Source organism: Gossypium hirsutum, chromosome A07 (assembly GCF_007990345.1).
Source record: "Gossypium hirsutum isolate 1008001.06 chromosome A07, Gossypium_hirsutum_v2.1, whole genome shotgun sequence".
NCBI classification, from domain to species: domain Eukaryota; kingdom Viridiplantae; phylum Streptophyta; class Magnoliopsida; order Malvales; family Malvaceae; genus Gossypium; species Gossypium hirsutum.
In genome coordinates, this window is record NC_053430.1 from 25,621,214 (window position 1) to 25,641,694 (window position 20,481).

General features: G+C 35.5%; 1 non-coding gene across 1 annotated transcript; it reads right to left on the reverse strand.

The window, feature by feature from the left end:
• Window positions 1-18,047: 18,047 nt before the first annotated feature.
• On the reverse strand, window positions 18,048-18,153 carry LOC121204192 (small nucleolar RNA R71). The gene has a single exon (XR_005899121.1). It is a non-coding gene; the product is annotated as a small nucleolar RNA R71 (small nucleolar RNA).
• Between the last annotated feature and the right edge of the window lie 2,328 nt (window positions 18,154-20,481).

A 20,481-nucleotide genomic window follows, 5' to 3' on the forward strand; every position in this document is an offset into this window, starting at 1 on the left:
AAAGCCCAAGGGGCCCAAATGATTAATTAGATTAGGAAACCCTAGAGTTTCCAGGAACCTTAGGCGCCGTAATGAAATTCTGTAAGCTTCGGGCACACTAAGAGACGCGACCTTTCATCTCGCGCAAATTCAATGGCCCAATCGCCGCCACCAAGCGCGTCGTGATCAGACGTCGTGCCACCATCGACGCGCAAGTCACACCAGAATCCGGCGTTGGCTCCATCAGCGCGCAGACATCATTGATTGAGTGAGATTCTCGTGGATTACCTGTGAACAAAAGAGGAAACAACGACAGAAAGCCAAGGAAAACATGGAAAGAAATCTTTGATTTCTTTCCTAAACCATAATAGTCTAAGGCTATAAAGCCTTTCTTCAAATCTGTAAAAAGGGGGTACTTACGATACACACATACAGAGAGAAAAATACTAAAAAGATTGTACATCGAATATTTTGAATAATATATCACAGATATTTCACAAGAAACAAAGGTTTTTCATCTCATATTTCGTTTCTTCTTTCTTTTCTTAGACGAATATACAAACTATTTTTTTTTTAAAAAAAAACTAGTAACATTCACAAGAAAAGAAGTTACCTGTGGAAGGACGAAGGTTTTAAAACCCTCAGACCACCGCATATGAAGGCGCGTGTGCAGGCACTACACTGTAGTCAGAGACCGAAGGCCAGACTACCCCTTCTCTCCTTTTCAGAGAATTTTCAAGGTTTTTTTTTAAAGTGGGGTACTAAAATAAATTTTGGGTTAAGGTTTTAACATTTATAGTCCTACGAAAACGGTGTCGTTTTGGCTTAGCTTGATAAGCATTAAAACGGTATCGTTTCAACAGAGAGGATCTGCGTGTTGACCCGATTACCCGGGGAGGATCCGCGTGTTTTTGTGAATTGGGTAAATTGCCCAATTGATCCTTCCCTCTTTTTAATATTTACAATTTCATTTTATGTTTATTCAAATTGGCCCTAACTTCTTACATTTAATTCAATTTAGTCCCAATGGCCAACAGAATTTATTCTGGGAAACGACGTTGTTTCTTAGGATTAGGGCTAATTGCCCAGTGAGTCCTCTAAATTTAACGCGCGTTTCAAATCAGGCCCAGAATTTTTTATTATTTTGCAAATTAGCCTTAGATTTTCTAATTAAATTAAATTTTAATCCTTTTTATATTTTAATTTACTTTAAATACCTTATATATTTGTATAAATATTAGTTATATATTATTGTTATTATCTAATACATTATTTTATCATATATTTTATCTATAAATTATATTATATTATATATTTTATTTTATATATATTTTTATACATTTTTATAAAATTGTATTACTATTTACTAAATTTGTAAGTGCCAAATAAATTAAAAAATATTAATAAATTATAGTATATTATCCTTATTTATAATAATATTCATATTCCATTTATATATATTACACCTTTTCTTTATATTTTATATATGTATATTATTTATTTTATAAAATTCTTATAAAAATTACTCATATCCTATTTGTTTTATAATATACTATACCATATTATATTTCCTTATAAATATTTATGATTTTTTATTACATACTATATTTTATTATTTAATATTCCTTATAATATCTATCTTTCTTATATTTTTATATATTATTTTATTTGTTTTTTTACTATTTATTTTACTATATTTTATATGCAAATTACTTATTATATTTTTATTATTTTATATTATATTTCCTTATATTTTATTCATATTATATTATTATATATAACTTATTTTAAACATTTTTTAAATTTATATTTTAAGTATTTTTTATCAATTATTTTATATTTTGATATATATATTGAACCCTTTTTTATATTATGTCAATATATTAGATGTTAGTCTCATAATTTTATTAAATGATTGAATGCTTGACATATTATTATTTTTATTGTATTTTTTTTAATTTTTTATATATATGTGTCAAATTGTATATCATGCATCATTTTTATTATTAATATGTTTAAATATATGTTGAATTACCTGTTTATGTGTTTCTACCTATTCTTCTCAAATATATATCGTGTTTTATGTATATTTTACTTATTTAAAATTTGATATGTTTCTTATATGTATATGTTAATTAATGTATGATATTCATGCTGTAGTGCTTTTACTATAACATGTTATCCCGTATGTTATGATAATATGCTCCTTCATGCATCGATCTTAAAAAACGAGACTCTAAAGTTTTCAAAAAATAAAGGTAATGCTTGGTGTTTGGAAATTTCGAGAAAAGTAGTGCCTAACTTACTGGGTTGCAACTTTTCTCATTGAGTTCGAATAGTTAAGCACCCTTCTAAGTTTTTAAGGTTTTTTAAAAGTGTAAGCAACTGTCTCGGAATTTCAAGGCGTTGTGTCCTAACTTACTGGATATGGCGTTTTGTTGTTTCAAGATATAAAGGCTAACTTAGTGTCAAACATTTTAAAAATATTGTGTCCTAACTTATTGGATGTAATATTTTGATTCATTTTGATACAAGTGAACCCTAATTTTCAAAATAAAAAATATTAAAAGAGGATTGCATCTTAAAACTTTCAAATTTCCGACATTAAAGACACTTGATAATCAATTAGGTACCAATTTTTGGGCGTTACGAGGGTGCTAACCCTTCCTCATAGTAACCGACTCCCGAATCCGTTTTCTCGACTTTCGTAGACCAAAATTAATGTTTTAAAACAAAACATTTTATAAGGTGATCCAATCACACCTAAAATGATTGGCAGCGACTCCCGTTTTCGTTTTTCTTAAAGTCGATTCTCATTTTTCAAAACTCGATTTAAAAATGGATTCGACAGTCGAAATCCGAAAGAATAAAAAAAATACAAATTTTTTCCTTCGTGTTTGCTGTCGTTCTCTTGTTTGTTTGCAGGTATAGATGTACGGGGCTAACTGTGGTGGTACGTGGCACTCGGCATGGGGAGTACGGAGGTGTGCTGGATGTCGTACGGTGCTTGGAGGCTGAAGGTTGTTGCGGAGCATCGAGGGAGACCCTAAGGTTTTTGTGAATGCCACTCTCGGGCCATTTGGGCCTGCTTTGTTGTGTAATATTGGGTTAGGATTAATTTGGGTCCTTGTAATTATTTTGGGCCGATGGACTGTCAATATTTGTTGTAAATGGGTTGTAATATTTGGACTATTATAATATTTTTATTATAATTTATTCTTTTTATTTTTTTTGTTTTGTGTTTATACGGGCCCGAGCCAAAATTGGGCCTTATAGTCATTATTAATTCTTACTAACTTAGTGAATATTAATGGCTCAGATCATCTCAAGCCATTAACTTATTCACCGGAATAGGCCGAAAACGGGTAAAATACCAATGAAGGCCCATTTCCAAATTTTTTTACGGAAATGGGCCGATTTCTTAATTATTCACCGGAATAGGCCGAAAACGGGGAAATCGCGTCCACGTCAGCGCGAAATCAGGGTATTTGCCAGCAAAGCGCGTCCCTGAGGAAGCGCTTTGTCCACATCAGCAGAAAACGTTTCCCTGGCGACGCGATTTGTGCTGATGTAGACAAAGCGCTTTCTCAGGGACGCGCTTTGTCCGTGTTTTCAAACGGTCAAAATTTTGACTGTTGGGCCCCCAACAGTAAAAAAAAAACTATAAACCCCCCTCCCCTTGATTTTTTACACAAAAAAGTCCTCTTATCCAAATTCTCTCAAATTCTCTCAAATTCTTCCAAAAATTCTCTCAAATTCTCTCAAATTCTTCCAAAAATTCTCTCATATTCTCTCAAATTTTCTCAAAGCTCTCTTTAATTTTTGCAAAAAAACTCTATTTAATTTTTTTGGAATTAGTTGTATTTTAAATTAAATTTTTGCAATGGAAAGGGAATTAATTCGTCTCGATAATAAACACATTTCCGTCGATCAAATGACAATGGTAAGTGATAATTTTAATATTTCAATAGTATTTAATATTTTTTTAATTTATGCAATTTTAATTAATTTTTCAATACAATTTAATATTTTTTCATTTATGCAATTTTAATTTTAATTTTAATTTTATAAATTTTTATAACAATCTGTAGATCGGGTGTTGCAATGCTATATTTGTAATATGTCTGGTCCTCCATCACCGTTGATAGAGGGTTACCTGCAGGACGCGGGTTTTTGGCACGTGGCCACGATAGGCCGGGGTGCAAATTGGACCTGAAACTAATCAATGTATTGATAGAGAGGTGGAGACCCGAGACGCACACTTTCCATCTTCCATGCGGAGAGTGTACTATCACTTTGGAAGATGTGGAGTTGCAATTAGGATTGCCGGTGGATGGGTACGCGGTCACTAGGTCTGCTTATTTTGCTGATTGGGGCGTCGTATGTTACGAGCTTTTGGGTGCTATTCTGGACAATATCAACGGAGGTCGGATTGAGATGGGCTGGTTACGAGACACATTTCCGGAGCTGGATAATGATTCGACTGAACTAGAAAGAATACGATATGCTCGGGCATACATTCTTGAGATGATCAGAGGTTATCTAATGCCGAACTTGTCACGAAATCGCGTACATCTAATATGGCTGCTGAAACTCGTTGATTTTAGAGCAGCTGGTGAACTTAGTTGGGGGTCTGCCATGTTAGCAACATTGTACCGGGAGATGTGCCGGGCGACGCGACCGAACAAAGCCAAAATAGGAGGTTGCCTAACACTACTGCAATCATAGGCACGGTTTCGCTTTTCATTTTTACGTCATCGAGTAGACCAGCCATATACATTCCCACTTATAACGAGGTAAATTTTAAATTAGATTTTACAATTATTACGAAGATTTAAAATATAATTGTATGCTAAAAATTTATTTAATTAGGTGGAACCATTCGGCGAGTTATGTTGGAATACCTACATCTCTTGAAGATATACAGCTTCTATTAGACCAACGGTCGGAAGCACAAGTAAGTTTTAAATAAAATATATATAGATAATAAAATAATTATCTCATATTTAGTATTTAATATTTAGTATTTAGTATTTAGTATTTAGTATTATGTATACAACTAATATTTTTATTATATTCATATAGTTTCAATGGACACCATACGAGGATCCGGCAATTCGGGTAGTAATTCTGGATGAATTATTTCAAAATCTGAACGTTTGGCACGTGAAGGTTGGTCAACTATGCTATCGTGGAGATGCACCATTCAGATCGAGTATTGCGGCAATTTGGCTTTCGACAACCGATTCCTGTGCCACTTGAGGTGCTCGATGATGAGCACAAAATGGACTTACGGCAATTGCATACGATTGGCCGAGATTCCACTCAGCATATATCAAAATGTGGGAGAATCGGTATGATTATATACCTACTCAAGAACCGATCATCGTTCCTGAATTAGCATGCGTGCCGGAATACATGCCATGGTTTAGGATCAATGGGAAGCCATATTCACTTTCCGAAGAAGAGAGGCGACGACAAATTCGTGTCTAAAGGGAACGACAAGACCCTTTAAATCCAAAAAGAAGGGATAACGACCCGAGCCCATCAACAATGCCCATACAATCAGCTGGCCCATCAATAGTGCCCACACATTCACCGGGCCTAACACTTCAACCGACGACACCCATATCACAGCCTATTCAGATTATGCCAGGTGCGTATCCTAGCCCTTATATATATCCTAACCCTTATATGTTTCCTTTTTCCAATCTTATGGCAGGTTAGAATGCATGGCCCAGTTCATCTTTGTTCCCAATTACTCCGAATCAACCTCCAATCTATAGGCCGTCGTCGTACGAGACGTCGTCGGGGAGTTCTTCTTTTTACCAATCCCCATCGCCTTATGGGATTCAAACACCTCCGCCATGGGTAATGCAAACACCTCCGCAGTCATTATTCTATCAAGGTGGCTCATCCTCCCAACACCCACAATTAGATCTCCAGTCGGATGAACCACAATCCCCACCAGAGCAACCAGAACCCTCTCCGGAACCTGAACCAAGAGGAATCCAGTGTGTAACTGTCGATGACCCCTATGTGGCACTGATTCCGACCGACACCAACATTGATTTTTTTAATATACTTGTATAAACTTTTTTATATTCTTTCATTTAATAAAATAAAAGTTTTTTTTAATATTTTAATTATAATTTAATCTTTTATATTTGTAATAAAATAAAAGTTGTTTTTAGTATTTTAATTATAATTTACTCTTTTATATTTGTAATAGAATAAAAGTTGTTTTGAATAAGGAAATATTTTTAATGTTTTCCATCATTTTAATAAAATGTAAATAATGCAACATAATTTTATTACAACAACTATCAGCTATTTCGAATATCCATATTGTTGGTTCTCCCTAGTTGTATGGCCTAGGTTCCTACACCATCCGCACAACTTTTGTTGGTTGGTTGTTTCTCGAATATCCATATTGTTACGTATTCTAGTTGAGCAAGGTCGACCCTTTGGTTTACGACGTAAATCTTTATCCGATAACAACTTAAACAGAGCAAGCGATACAGACGACCATTTATGGTCATCTGGGACCGGTGGGAATACGTGTCTCCACACGTTGTACATGTATTATATATTGTACACTTCGTCGACATAGCTCATGGGATCCAGACGAAGATTTTGACAAGCTGCAATTACATGAGCGCATGGATAACGAAGTGCATCAAACCTCCCACAGTCCCAGGTCCTATTTGTCAAGTGTACACGATATTGCCCGCCAACAATATCTTGGTTCGGTCTGTCAAACTCTGTCACATGAAACCATAGGTTGTCGTGATCGTGACACACTGTGTGCATGGTGTTGGCCTGAGCCTTCGCCTTGTTAATTTCTTGCAATACCTTCGCGTACCATACATGGCCTCCCTGCATTTCGCCTTTATACCTCACTACTTACTTCGAAAATAGTGCTGCTAAACGAAAATACGTCTCTCGCACCACCGATGTTATTGGCAAATGACGCGTTCCTTTTAGAACAAAATTTATGCATTCAACCAAGTTCAAGGTTATTTGACCATATCGTAGGCCGTTGTCGTATGCTTGTGTCCACTGTTCGAAAGGTATGTTACAGAGGTAGTTATGGCCTTCTTTATTAACTGAACGCAAAACCGCCAACATCTCATGAAAATGGTCCTTATTTATCTCATACCCTGCGAATATAAGATGATAGTAAAATTACATACCACTATTCCATTCAGAATAAATTAAATATTACAAAAGAAATTATATTAGTAAAAATTAAATACCCATGCTGGTCACTTGTCATCGTTCACTTGTAGATCGAAATTGCCCATAATAGTTTGATGCAACGTGTCTTAGGCAATACCGATGGTGTATGCGATACCATAGGCTACCCTGAAGCTCAATTGGGGCTAGTATTCTGGTGCCCCGATCCGATATAACACAGATATCAGGTTGGGGGCAGACATGCCTCCTTAGTCTAGAAAGAAAGAATTCCCAATCATCAGCTGACTCTCCCAGTGTTATTGCAAATGCAATTGGAAGGATTCTCCCGTTGCCATCTTGTGCCACAGCTAGCAGTAGTTGATGGGTATATCTACCATACATAAATGTATCATCAATTTTTACCAACGCCTTGCAGTATAGAAATGTGTCTCGGCATTGCTTAAAGCTCCAGAATAGACGCTTGAACACTTGGCATCCACGGAGCAATCGGTCGTTGTAGTACGCAGGTGTCGTTTCAAGGTCCGTTATGCAACCTGGGACATATCTCTCCAGCACCTGACACCACTGCCACACTTCATTAGATGAAGCATCCGACCCACCATACATCTTTTCCAATACCTTTTTCTTAGCTATCCAAGCTTTGCGGTAAGAGGGTGTGTACCTCAATTGGCTATGAATATTGGCAATTAAGACTGGCACTAAAGTCCTGGGATCTACCTTCACCGTCGGTAGTATGAAGTTAGCTAACATATCTAAATCCATCTTTGGATGATCTTGTAAAACACCTGTAAACAAAGTACGTTAAATAATGCAACATTACGTAATAACAATATTATTCAGAAACCCTAGAAGTTTAGTGAAACTGTACCGCCAACACATGTATGTGGACCTTTGTACTTTTTAATCTCCCACAAGCTTGTCTTTTTCCTCAACGAGGCCATAATTTTTCATGAACATGTGTTGTCTTTCACTGCACACTTGGCCTCAAACTTATTGGTTTTGGATTTAACCACGTTGTAGTTAACCCCGTTTATAATGCTATGTTGTTTCAATGCACCAAGAAAACTATCTTTATTGGAAAACACCTTAAAAACTCCAGTTCACCCGAACCCAATGATGAACTTGTACGGTCACGCCTTTTGTGTGGTAGATCTGGAAACTCTAACGCATCATCTTAAGATAGATCAACATTATGCATGTGGGCTGGAGGTGAGTACGCCCTGAATCGTGGATCTTATTCTTCTTCATTTAAACCACCTTCAACATCTTTAGGTATGGTTGGAATAGGCTCCGGTTCAGAAAATAATGCAACTTCTGCACCATCGAGCCGGGGCTCTCGAGGTGGATTCATATCGGACTCATCATCTGATCCACTATCATCTGTAACGAACGAGGTTCCCTCACTGGTGGATGTCGTTGGGAGTAAATAGTCCCTTCTTGTGGACATTTCATAACGTCCCCAATCAGATGTTGATTACCAACCACTAGTAGTTGATGTCGTTCCCCAGTATGTATTTTCAGTATCAAACGTTGACCCACCGATGTGCATGTCCCATGCACTAACGGAGTCTCGGCCAGGGGTTGTGTATTCCATATTGTTAAAAAACAAGGACGATTCCATGTTTTGCCACCCACCAGCAGAGTCTCGGGCAGAGGTCGTGTATTCCTCTTGAATAGCAGTAGATGTTGAAGTCACAAATGCATCATTTGGCGATGCAAATTGTACATATAACTCGAGGTAAGGTGATCCACTAGCAAAATGAGTCTCCACCATTGCCTCTAAGCTACGAGGACCTTTGATGTCGAATGAGTCATATCTCACGGGATCAACCGAAGCACAAAATCGATGCTTAATAGTCAAAACTTTTATTGGCACCATTCTGAAGATTTTATGCGTAATTCTTTTTCGAAGTTCTGTCAAATCTATGTTTTGGTTAAAACCCAGTCGTGCTGTGTTCTCCGAAAAAAAATAACACCGTTCTCGGTGTCATGGACCTTACCATCATAGTAAATAATAGCACTAATACGTCCACTCATCTTCAGTTTTTATTCTATTTTAACCTCAGTTTCTCTTGCTGTAACTTATGCAGCTTGAGAATGAAATTTGGCTCATTTATAGTCTAAGGCCAAATAGAACTACTGTAGAAAAAGAGCATCCACGTGGGAGCTTTTTTCAGTAATTTTGCTGAAAGTGCATACTGCATGAAGCGTTTTTGACACTATTTGTTCAGAAAGGTCATCTCACAATTATTTTTTCAGATAGCACTATATCAAAAGAGTGTCCACGTGGGAGCTTTTTTCAGTACTTTTGCTGACAGTGCATCCTGCTTAAAGCGTTTTTTACACTATTTTTTCAGAAACGTCTTGTAACACCCCAAAACCGGCCCAGACGTTATGGTCGGATTCGACATGCCACATCGAAGCATTCAAAACATTTTATATTGTTGATCCGGAAAAACTTACTTAGTGTTTTAAAAGATAATTTCATTATAGGTTAAAATGAATGGAAGCTGTGCACCAGGTAGGAAACCGGAAAAGAGGTAGTGAGTCCGTCGGACTGCTTAAGTACCAAGCTCCCTTCGGATCCAATCCTAGACATGCATACCGCCATTGCCACACCTTAACGTCATGGATATTTCTAGGAAACCGATTTGATTAAGTCATTTTTAGGAAAAGTGATTAATTTTGGAAAATACTTTCATTGCGGAAGCTTTTCTTGTTGTCGTGTTATTTTGAAATCAATTGTTGTTTTTTTTTGAAAACGTGCCCTAAAGCTATCCAATTTCAACAATTAAAATAAGTAATACCTATCTTAGTAACACATATTAAAACCATCAAAAATTATTAAGCGGCCTTATTACATTTAAAAACCCAAACCTCAACGTAAATAATAGGATGTCCAGTTCACCAGAAGAAAACCAAACTTTCAAAACGGGTGGCCACTCCGAATTCCCTCACAGCTCCAAGCCCACTATGGTTGGGGATTACCTGCGTGGATGAAAATAAAAAGGGTGAGTTTGAGGAAACTCAGTGTGTAAGGAAAACCCATTCAAAGCCCAAGTCAGCTCAAGTATATTGGGCCTAAGCCCATTCAGGTAACAGTGGTACTGGACCAGAGCCCTTTTCAGATTACAATAAACTGGGCCTTAGCCCCTTATTCAGATAACAGTATGGCCCATAGGCCCATTTCAAAATACATGCAACATCAATAACATATGCAAGCCCATTTGGGGAGACTACTCAACCCACCAACCACTACACTCCACCCGTACCAGCCCTACACTCCATGTGGGGAATAGATCAACCCACCCAGCCCAACACTCCACAGTTGCAGCCTTGCTGCTCAGTTAACAGTAAATTGAGGCAAAGCCTCCAGTACGTGGACAAGCCACTTTCAGTACTTCCTCCGTCAATATCCCAATCCCATGCATCAGATAATAACAACATGGCATGCAGTAAATAACAACAGTCAAACATGCATTTAGGTCAATTTAACCCTAGGGGTATTTTGATAATTTATCTACTAGGGGTAAAACTGTAAATTTTCCACTTTTAAAGGTATTTCAGTAATTTATCTATTTTAGGGCTTTTCATGCATATTCCTACTTTTCACGTACTAACAGAATCACGTACCGAGTGTTCTTACCGAATTGGGCCCGTTGGCCCATCATTCCAATTTTGGCCCATTAAGCCCAAAAATATCGAGGGCACAGAAATCATGCACTTTGCAGTCCAAATTTTGCAGCTTACCAAAAACATTAATCGATTTACCTCACGAGCATTTGCACACTCGCAAATCTACAAAATACCAGTTTTCGGCATTTCGGCTTTTCGACTATTGCCGATCCAGACTAAGAAAGAGGGTGTTAGTTACACACCTGTTTGCGACGATATGCTGACGAGATCCACACACGAACCGCCTACAATTGGATTACTAACACGTTAATCTAACTATTAAAATACAAACTACGTATTAACCCCTTACAATATTCGGCCAACCACACCTACAGATCATAGTAAGCTTATAAGAAAACAATAAGCAACTCATTAACAAATTTTGTCAATGTTTACCACATAATCATAATTTCACTGCAAGCTGTCTTCCTGAGAAACAGTCACTAAACTATTTATAACTGGAGCTACGAAACTCCAAATCAAGTGCCGTTAATTTTCCCTGAAAATAGACTCATATATCTTCTATCTATAAAATTTTCAGAATTTTTGGTATGGCCAATAAATACCAGATTTTTCTTAAAGTTTCCCATGTTTCACTGTTTGACTAATCTGACCACTCTTCATTACAAATCAAATTTCTCATTGTAAAGAATTAAAAATATGTTCTAGTTTATTCCATTTGAAACTAGACTCATTAATCTTTAATTACATAATTTATGCAGCTTCTAACTCATCTCCCACAATTTATGGTGATTTTCCAAAGTCACGTTACTGCTGTTGTCCCAAGCAGATTTATTACCAAATCACTCTTTCACACCTAACTTGCTTGCTTGTTATTTAAACATGTATATCACCAATCAATCATCACATATCTATGATTTTACTTAAGTATAATCTCCATTTCATCATTTTAAAGCATAACATGTTAGCCGATTTTTTCCCTTAGCATCTAAGGCACATGCATGCTCATTTGTTTGGCTCAACTTCACCTATCTTTCATTTTTCATCAAAAGAACATGAAACAACAACCATTTCCTTCATTTTAATTCATGACTAAATGCTCACAACACAACTAAAAACCAAAATATGCTTCAAGAGTTAAGGTAGAATCAAGAAGAACTCATGAACATCAAGATAGAAGCAAACTATCATGAACTTACCTTCAATTTTCTTCCCCAAGTGACCGAACATTCAAGAGCTTTCTCCTCTCCTTTCTCTTCTCTAACTTTCAGCTATGATGAACAAAGATGGACAAAACTTTGTTCTTTTCACCCCTTTTTCTTTTAATAAAATTTCATATTTCATCCATTTAATTCTTTAATACAAAAGACATGAAATGCCCATCATGGAACATTTACCTAAGCCATTATCATGGAACATTTACCTAACCCATTATCATGGAATATTTACCTAATCCATTATCATGGAACATTTACCTAACCCATTATCAATTTGTACCATGAATTATGGATATCAAGTGCTCATATTGTCTACAACAACATGATGGCTGGCCACTTCATGTAAAATGGGAGGTTTGACATGCAAATCCTCCTATTTTGCACTACTATTTATTTGGCCACTACAAATTAGCCTATAGCATTTTCAAACATTTTCACATAGATCCTATTTCATAATTTCACTCACAAATGACAAAATCAAAGCATGAAATTTTGCCAACATTCACAGAATTCCCGAAAATTGGGGCATTACACGTCTTCTCAAAATTATTTTTTTAGATACCACTATAGAAAAAAAGCGTCCACGTAGGAGCATTTTTCAGTAATTTTGCTAACAGTGCATCCTGCTTGAAGCGTTTTGGATATTATTTCTTCAGAAACTTCTTCTTAAAATTTTTTTTCCAGATACTACTGAAGAAAAACAACCAAAAAATTATTTTAAATACACTAATACATAATTTATATTGCATATATTTTTTCCAACCCTAAACACAAATTTAATTACTTAACCCTAAACTCGAATTTAATTGATTTTTTAATTAATATTTAATTTAATTAATTAATCTTACACCCTAATTATATTAATTAATCTTACACCCTAATTTGATTAACTAAACCCTTACAAAAACCATAAACCCTAAAAACCATAACCTTAAACCATAAAAACCCTAACCTACCCTAACCCTAACCCTAACCCTAAAAAACCCTAATCCCAACAGATAAAAAACACGAGCAAAGCGCGTCCCTGAGGAAGCGCTTTGTCCACATCAGCACAAATCGCGTCCTCAGGGAAGCGTTTTCTGTTGATGTGGACAAAACGCTTCCTCAAGGACGTGCTTTGCTGGTAAATACCCTAACTTCACGCTGACATGGACACGATTTCCCTGTTTTCGGCCTATTCCAGTAAATAATTAAGAAATCGGCCCATTTCTATAAAAAAAAGTTGGAAATGGGCCTTTATTGGTATTTTACCCGCCTTGAACCATATTTTTTCGACACTTATGAAAATTGTGTGGTTACAAATTGAGTCTTTTTGGACCCACCACCAAAGCTATTGTTGCATCTCTGGGTTCTTAATTTTAGTGCTATTATATGTTTCTTTTATATATATTGTGAATTGAATATTGAGAATTTGGTTAAATTTGTCGAAAATTGAGATAACAATCTTTTTTGGTGTAATTTATACGGAGGATGTTATGGTTTATACTTATAAATCTTGATGTACTGTGCCTAGGAGAGAAGCTTGTTAAGTTCTTCATGGGATTATGATTTGTTGCATTTGTCATTGCCTTTAGAAGAATGAAAAGATAATGTTTTTAACAAGCACCAAGTAACCTAAATTTGTCACACTCATGATAGAGCTAGGTATATCAGCTGTTATTTTTCTTTAACATGTGTTTGAGAACTAAATTTATAGAATTTATAAATGCGGATGGTTAAATTTATTGAATTATTTAGAATTAAGGTGAATTTGATAGAATGTGAATGTTTTGAGGACTAATTATGTTATTATATAGTCAGTTCACTCTATAAAAGCCACCTCCTATAATGATATGTTGCTATGACAACTAAGTTTCTTATACAACTGATTTTTTATGATTTATTTTAACCTTCTATAACAACTTTCACATATAAAAGCAACAACCTTAGTTATGAAATATATATTTTATTAAATTAGTTCTCTATAACATGTTGTCAAAATTTTTTAAGTAAAATTATAACTATTTCATATAAGCAAACCTGTTAATTGTAATTTATTAAATAAAAATAATCTTAATTAAAATATTATTTCAATAAAATGTTTAAATTTTACATGAAAAAAAAGCTATTAATCATATTTTATTAATTGAAATAATCTTCAATTTGTGGAATTAAAGATATCAATGCAAGATTAAGTTCCTTAATCAAATATTCTACTATAAATTTAAAACATCATAAACTTATAAATTTATTACTTGAACTTAATAACTCATGATAAATTAATTAATTCAATTTTATAACTCCGACCGATTAATTGAACTTGTTAGATTTATGAACTTTATAATTAGTCATGTGAAAAAATGTAAAGTAAAATATGCATAAAAGCAATAATGCATGTACGTGCTATACATCTTTTAATTTTGTTGATTTAATTCTCACTTTTATTCTTTTTCGAACATAATTTTTTCTTCATTTGATGGAATTGGTTTACAACAATTATCTCTCTATATTGTTATATGTGTATAACCACCACGTCTCTATAATAGGCAAAATCTTGACAAAAAAATGAGGTTGTTATGGAGAAGATGACTATAGCAAATAAAAAAAGGTCACCTCACCATTTATGTTAACAAATTAATTAGGATGACCAAAATAGAAACGAATGATAATGTTAATTACAAAATTAAAATTTTTTGTAGTTCAATAACCAAAACAAAAACACACTAATAATTGAGTGAGTAATTGTTAGAGCTAACAAACAGGCGGGATCGAATCAGGCTTACTCCGGGCTGGAATTTTCATAGACTCGGATTTTTCTGGCTAGGGTTTTCTTGTGCTCAAATTTTGTTGGATTCGAGCTCGGATCGAGTCAGGCAGACTTCGACAGATTCAAATAATTTTGAATTTTATAAGTTATAAATATTTTAATTTTAAATGTATTAATTCATTTTAATTTTATACTGTAACACCCCAAACCCAATTTAGACGTTGCGGTCAAATTTTGAAGGTTGCATTGTTACGTACAACATTGCCCTTTAATTTTCTTGAAAACTTAATTTTAAATCAAGAATAAATAAAATTGATTAGTCTATCAAAAACATAAGTATTCAGATAAACGTATGACATCACTTTGACGAAAACATTATTTTACTGATTTGATTAAGAAAAACCCATTCGTTTAACATCATTTTTAATTTCAGAACCTTGCAGCGGAAAACACTTAGAGTTCTTAACTTGTAAAAACTTAATATTTCATCAATTATGTCTTGTTAAAAATGCCAGTTATAAGTAGTACGTTTGCAAGATAAATTTCAGACCAAAATTAAAGTCCTAAAACAAATCAAAATGTCTGTAAAGTCAAAAATTAAATCCAAACATACTTAAAAACAAAATGTCGAAACAAAGCTATGGAATCGCCGCCAGATCTTAATTCTAAAGTTCACCTAAAAAGTGTCAAAAACAAACGAGTAAAAATTTTAGTGTGTGGCTTGGCCCGCATACACAATTTTACTTATAACATAAATAAATGCAGTTATCCAAACAAAATTTCATAATTCAGAAACATATAACATATCAGAACAAATCCTACCTTTATCCGCTACACACCATCTCCGACCAACCAATCACACTAATTAGGACTTTATGAGTCCATCCATCCAATCATATCAGTAAGTGGTGGTATGCCATTCATAAATAGAAAGTTAAGCTGCCAGACACATATTGTGGTTTAACTGCTATAATTTATAATAAAAATGCCAGAATAAACTTCCTCCATCATATCAAACCCACCCCAATGCACATGCATAATCATATTAACATACTTATAAATCAAATGAATTGAGAGGCATGAGTACCTAAACATACTTTTACGGATCATATCATATCTCATAACTTATACAAAATTAAGCCTACTCAACATGCTTTCTAAGCACACTCATGTATAACATTGATAAACCGTAATTTATACATATTTTTATCCCATGCTTAGCGCATTTACGGATGATTTCTCCCTAGATTTGGTGAATTCGATGCTCCTAATCCTTTAATTTCATGTTTTATACTTAAGTGAGCATAGGAGAGTAAAAAGAGCGAGAAACGAGCCGAAAACGGAGAAAATAGACCCACATGGGAAAACAACACGGCCTGGACTTTCTCACACGAGCGTGTCACACAGCCGTGTCAATTTGGCAGGATCGAAGCATGACTTACACGGGTGGACCACATGCCCGTGCCTATTTAATAGCCTTGACCACGGGCTAGAGTAATCACACACGGGCATGTCCCTGCCAAGCCCAAGTTTAGTCCTATTCAGAAAAGGCTAATTTTTAGGGCTCTTAGGCATTCAAAAGCCTATTTAAACACTTGATGAGGCACTTAAGAAGGGGACACAGAGTAGGGAAGTAAGGAATTACTCAGGGAAAGCCGATTGATCCATCTCAAGAGCCGGATTCATCATCAAGACTGGAGATCTCCCTTCATGTTCCTTCAGGAGTTTTGGGTTTTCTTATGTTTTGTTATCTTTATGCTTTTGAGATGTTTTCTTTCATAAATATGAACTAAACCCCCTAAATACCTAAGGGGAATGAAACCTAAGATAGATCTTGTTGTTGTTATCTGAATTGTATGATAAACATTTGACTTGTTCTTGATTATGTGTTCTTAATTCTTGTTTTAATATTCCAGGATATTGATTCAAGTTAACGCTCTTATTCAGAGGAGGAATAGACTCTGTCTAAGAGTAAAATTTTCATAATTAAGCGGAGTTAATTGCGCACCTAGAGATAGGGTGACAAGATTTTACCGGATTAGGGTGAAACCTAATAAGAGAATCTATAGATTGAGTTAATGCAATTCTAGGGTGTTAATTAGAAAGAGATTTCAATTATTCAACCTAAGGTTAGACGTTATTAGTCTCGAGAGAGATAATAATATAACTTAGGGATTTTTACGGATCAAGTCAAATGAATAAATTGTCTAATTTAGAGTCAAATAACAACTGAAGTCTAGGTGGATTTTTCCTTAGGTATTGTCTCAATCAATCGAATTTTCCCAAAAGTATTTTCCCGAGTTTTCTTTCTGTGCATTCTTAGTTAGTAATTAGATTAGATAACCAAACCTCTTAATTTTTAGGCTAGATAATAAAAAGGAAGTAAATACTAGTACTCGTAGTTCCTTTGGGTTCAACAATCCGGTCTTGCTGAACTATACTACTATTCGATAGGTACACTTGCCTTAATCGTGATAATAAGTTAGTCTCAAGAACGTTTCATTTATAAATCTTTAATACCTGTTACGAATATCACGCATCAAGTTTTTGGCACCGTTTCCGGGGAATTATAATATTAGGAACACTCAATTTTTATTACTTTAGCCATTTTACTTTTATTGCAATTTAAATTTTTATTTTATTTTCTAATTCTTCATTTATTTTCTTCTGAAAGGTTTTTCTAGTTTATGACCAGAAGAAACCCTTCAGGACCACTACTTTTTGACGGTCAGATCGACCGCACAGTTCGCAGAAACCAGATGGAAATAAGGCAAAGCCTAAGATACATGAAGGACTAGCAAGAGGACGATACTTCAACAACAACCGAGGAGATGGCTGAAAACCAAGAAAATCCGCTACCTCCTGCGATTGCTGCTGATCCAGTGAATCAGAATTCTACTCCACGCACTATGTATGATTATGTTAAACCTAATTTAACAGGAACTGAGTCAAGTATAGTTAGACCTGTTATTGTTATAAATAATTTTGAACTGAAACCTAACACAATTCAAATGATACAACAGTTTATTCAGTTTGATGGTTTGCAGGACGAGGATCCCAACGCTTACTTGGCAAATTTCCTAGAATTTTGCGATACCTTTAAAATTAATGGCGTTTCTGATTAAGCCATTCACTTTCGATTTTTCCCTTTTCGTTAAGGAATAAGGCTAAACAATGCTTGAACTCGTTACCACGAGGGTCAATCACTACTTGGGAACAAATGACCGAAAAGTTTTTATTAAAATATTTTCCACCAGCTAAAATAGCCAAATTACATAATGATATCTCTTCTTTTGTGCAGATGGATTTAGAAACATTCTACGATCCATGGGAGAGATACAAGGACCTTTTGAGAAGATGCCCTCACCATGGGTTACCGCTTTGGCTACAAGTTCAAACGTTTCATAATGGCCTGAATCCTTTGACTCGGTAGATGATTGATGCAGCCGCTGGAGGAACTATCGATAATAAGACACCTGAGGCGGCTTACGAATTTGTTGAGGAGATGTCACTGAATAACTATCAGTGGTAAGTTATGAGAATAAAGCCGACGAAAGTAGCCGGTGTTTTCAACCTCGACGCAGTTACTACACTATCTAACCGAATAGAACTCTTAAATAAAAAGATTGACTGTTTGTGTGGTTCTACTCAGGTACATCTAGTGATGAGGTGCGATTCGAATGGAGGAGCATACACAGAATATCAACCCTTCAACCCTAGCATCGAGGAGGAACAAGTCCAACATATGGGTAACAATAACTCTAGACCCCAAAATAACCCGTATAGTAACACTTATAATGCTGGTTGGAGGAACCATCCCGATTTCTTTTGGGGCGGTCAAGGAAATCAAAGGCCATAACATCCTCCGAGTTTCCAACAACCACCCTACCAACAAGAGAAAAAGCCGAACCTTGAGGAGATGCTAACAAAATTCATCTCAGTGTCAGAAACTCGTTTTCAGAATACCGAGACAGCACTTAAAAATCAACAAGCATCAATCCAGGGGCTTGAAACTCAGATTGGACAGCTCGCCAAGTTGATTTCTGAATGACCACAAGGTAGTCTACCAAGCAACACTGAATCTAACACAACGAAGAAACTCAATGCGATTGCAATTCAAGATGAGGAAGGGTTAGTTGCAAAACCAAGGCCAGAAACGGTGGTAAGCAAAGGTAAGAATGAGGTAGGCCACAATGACCTAAAACCAGTAAGTAAATAATACAAACCTCATGTGCCATACCCAAAAGCGACAAGTAAAGACTGCACAGAAGAACAATTCGATAAATTCCTTAAATTATTAAAAAAGTTACATATTAATTTACCGTTTATTGAAGTTCTTTCGTAGATGCCAAACGTAGTCAAATTCTTAAAGGAGCTTTTAACAAATAAACGAAAGTTGGATGACGAGTCGCATGTAGAGTTGAATGCAGTTTGCTCAGACATATTACAGAATAAGCTACCCAACAAATTGAAGGGTCCAGGGAGTTTTAAGATTCCTTGTTTAATTGGTAGTTTAGATTTTCATCGTGCATTGGCTGACTTAGGGGCAAGCATTAATGTTATGCCTTATAAAATGTTTGAACAACTAGGTCTTAGGAAACCCAAACAAACTAGGATGAGCATTCAATTGGCTGATAAAACCATTAGATTTCCTAGGGGTATCATTGAAGATGTTCTTGTTAAGATCGATAAATTTATATACCCAGTAGACTTTGTTATTCTAGACATGGAAGAGGATAGTAACGCACCTTTAATTTTAAGAAGACCCTTTTTAGCGACTGCTAGAACCATTATTGATGTTGGCACAGAGGAACTTACACTTCGTGTGAGAGACGAAACAATCACCCTTCAAGCTCGTAATTTGAGTAACACATCAAAAATTGAAGGTGGTTGTATAAATTATTCTACTAGTACTGATCATGTGGTGAAACCCTTTGTGCAGGAAACAGTTATGAAGAACGCATATGAGCCATCTTCAAACAACAACAAATGACCTACCTATGAAGAACGAAGGCTACAAATCGAGGAGTTAGATAAATGGTAGACACAAAAACCGAGAACACCCAATAAACTGAAACCAAGCTAAGACGAGCTCAATACCTCACCAAATCAACTTAATGTTGGAGACAAAGTACTGTTAGATGCAACAGATCCTCGCATTACCACTTTTAAACCTAATGAAGAAATTCCTCTTACGGTACTCAGTATTTTCCTATATGGTACAGTCGAGGTAATTCATCCCAAATTCGGTACTTTTAAGGTAAACAATACTCGTCTTAAATCTTATGTTGATAAAGTTGGTAGCAGAGATGAGGAGTGTAAACTCCTCACACCACATTGACTATACAGAAGAGAAGTAAGTCCAGCTTAAGACTATAAATAAGCGCTTTTCGAGAAGCAACCTGAGCATTAACAATAATGACTTATTTAAATTCTAGTTTTTCACATCTAACCTATTAACTAAGTCTTGAAACACAGGGTTTTCCCATCCACACAGCCAGGCAGACTGACGTACCTTAGGCCGTGCTCACACTATAGGTGGAGACACGACCGTGCGATACGGCCGTGTAAAAATAGGGTAAGATTTTTCCTCAACACGGGATGCAATAAATTGCCACGGCCGTGCGACATGATCGTGGATGAAACTACCAAAACAACATGGGCATGAGACACGGCTATACCTTGAAACCATTTTTGAAAATT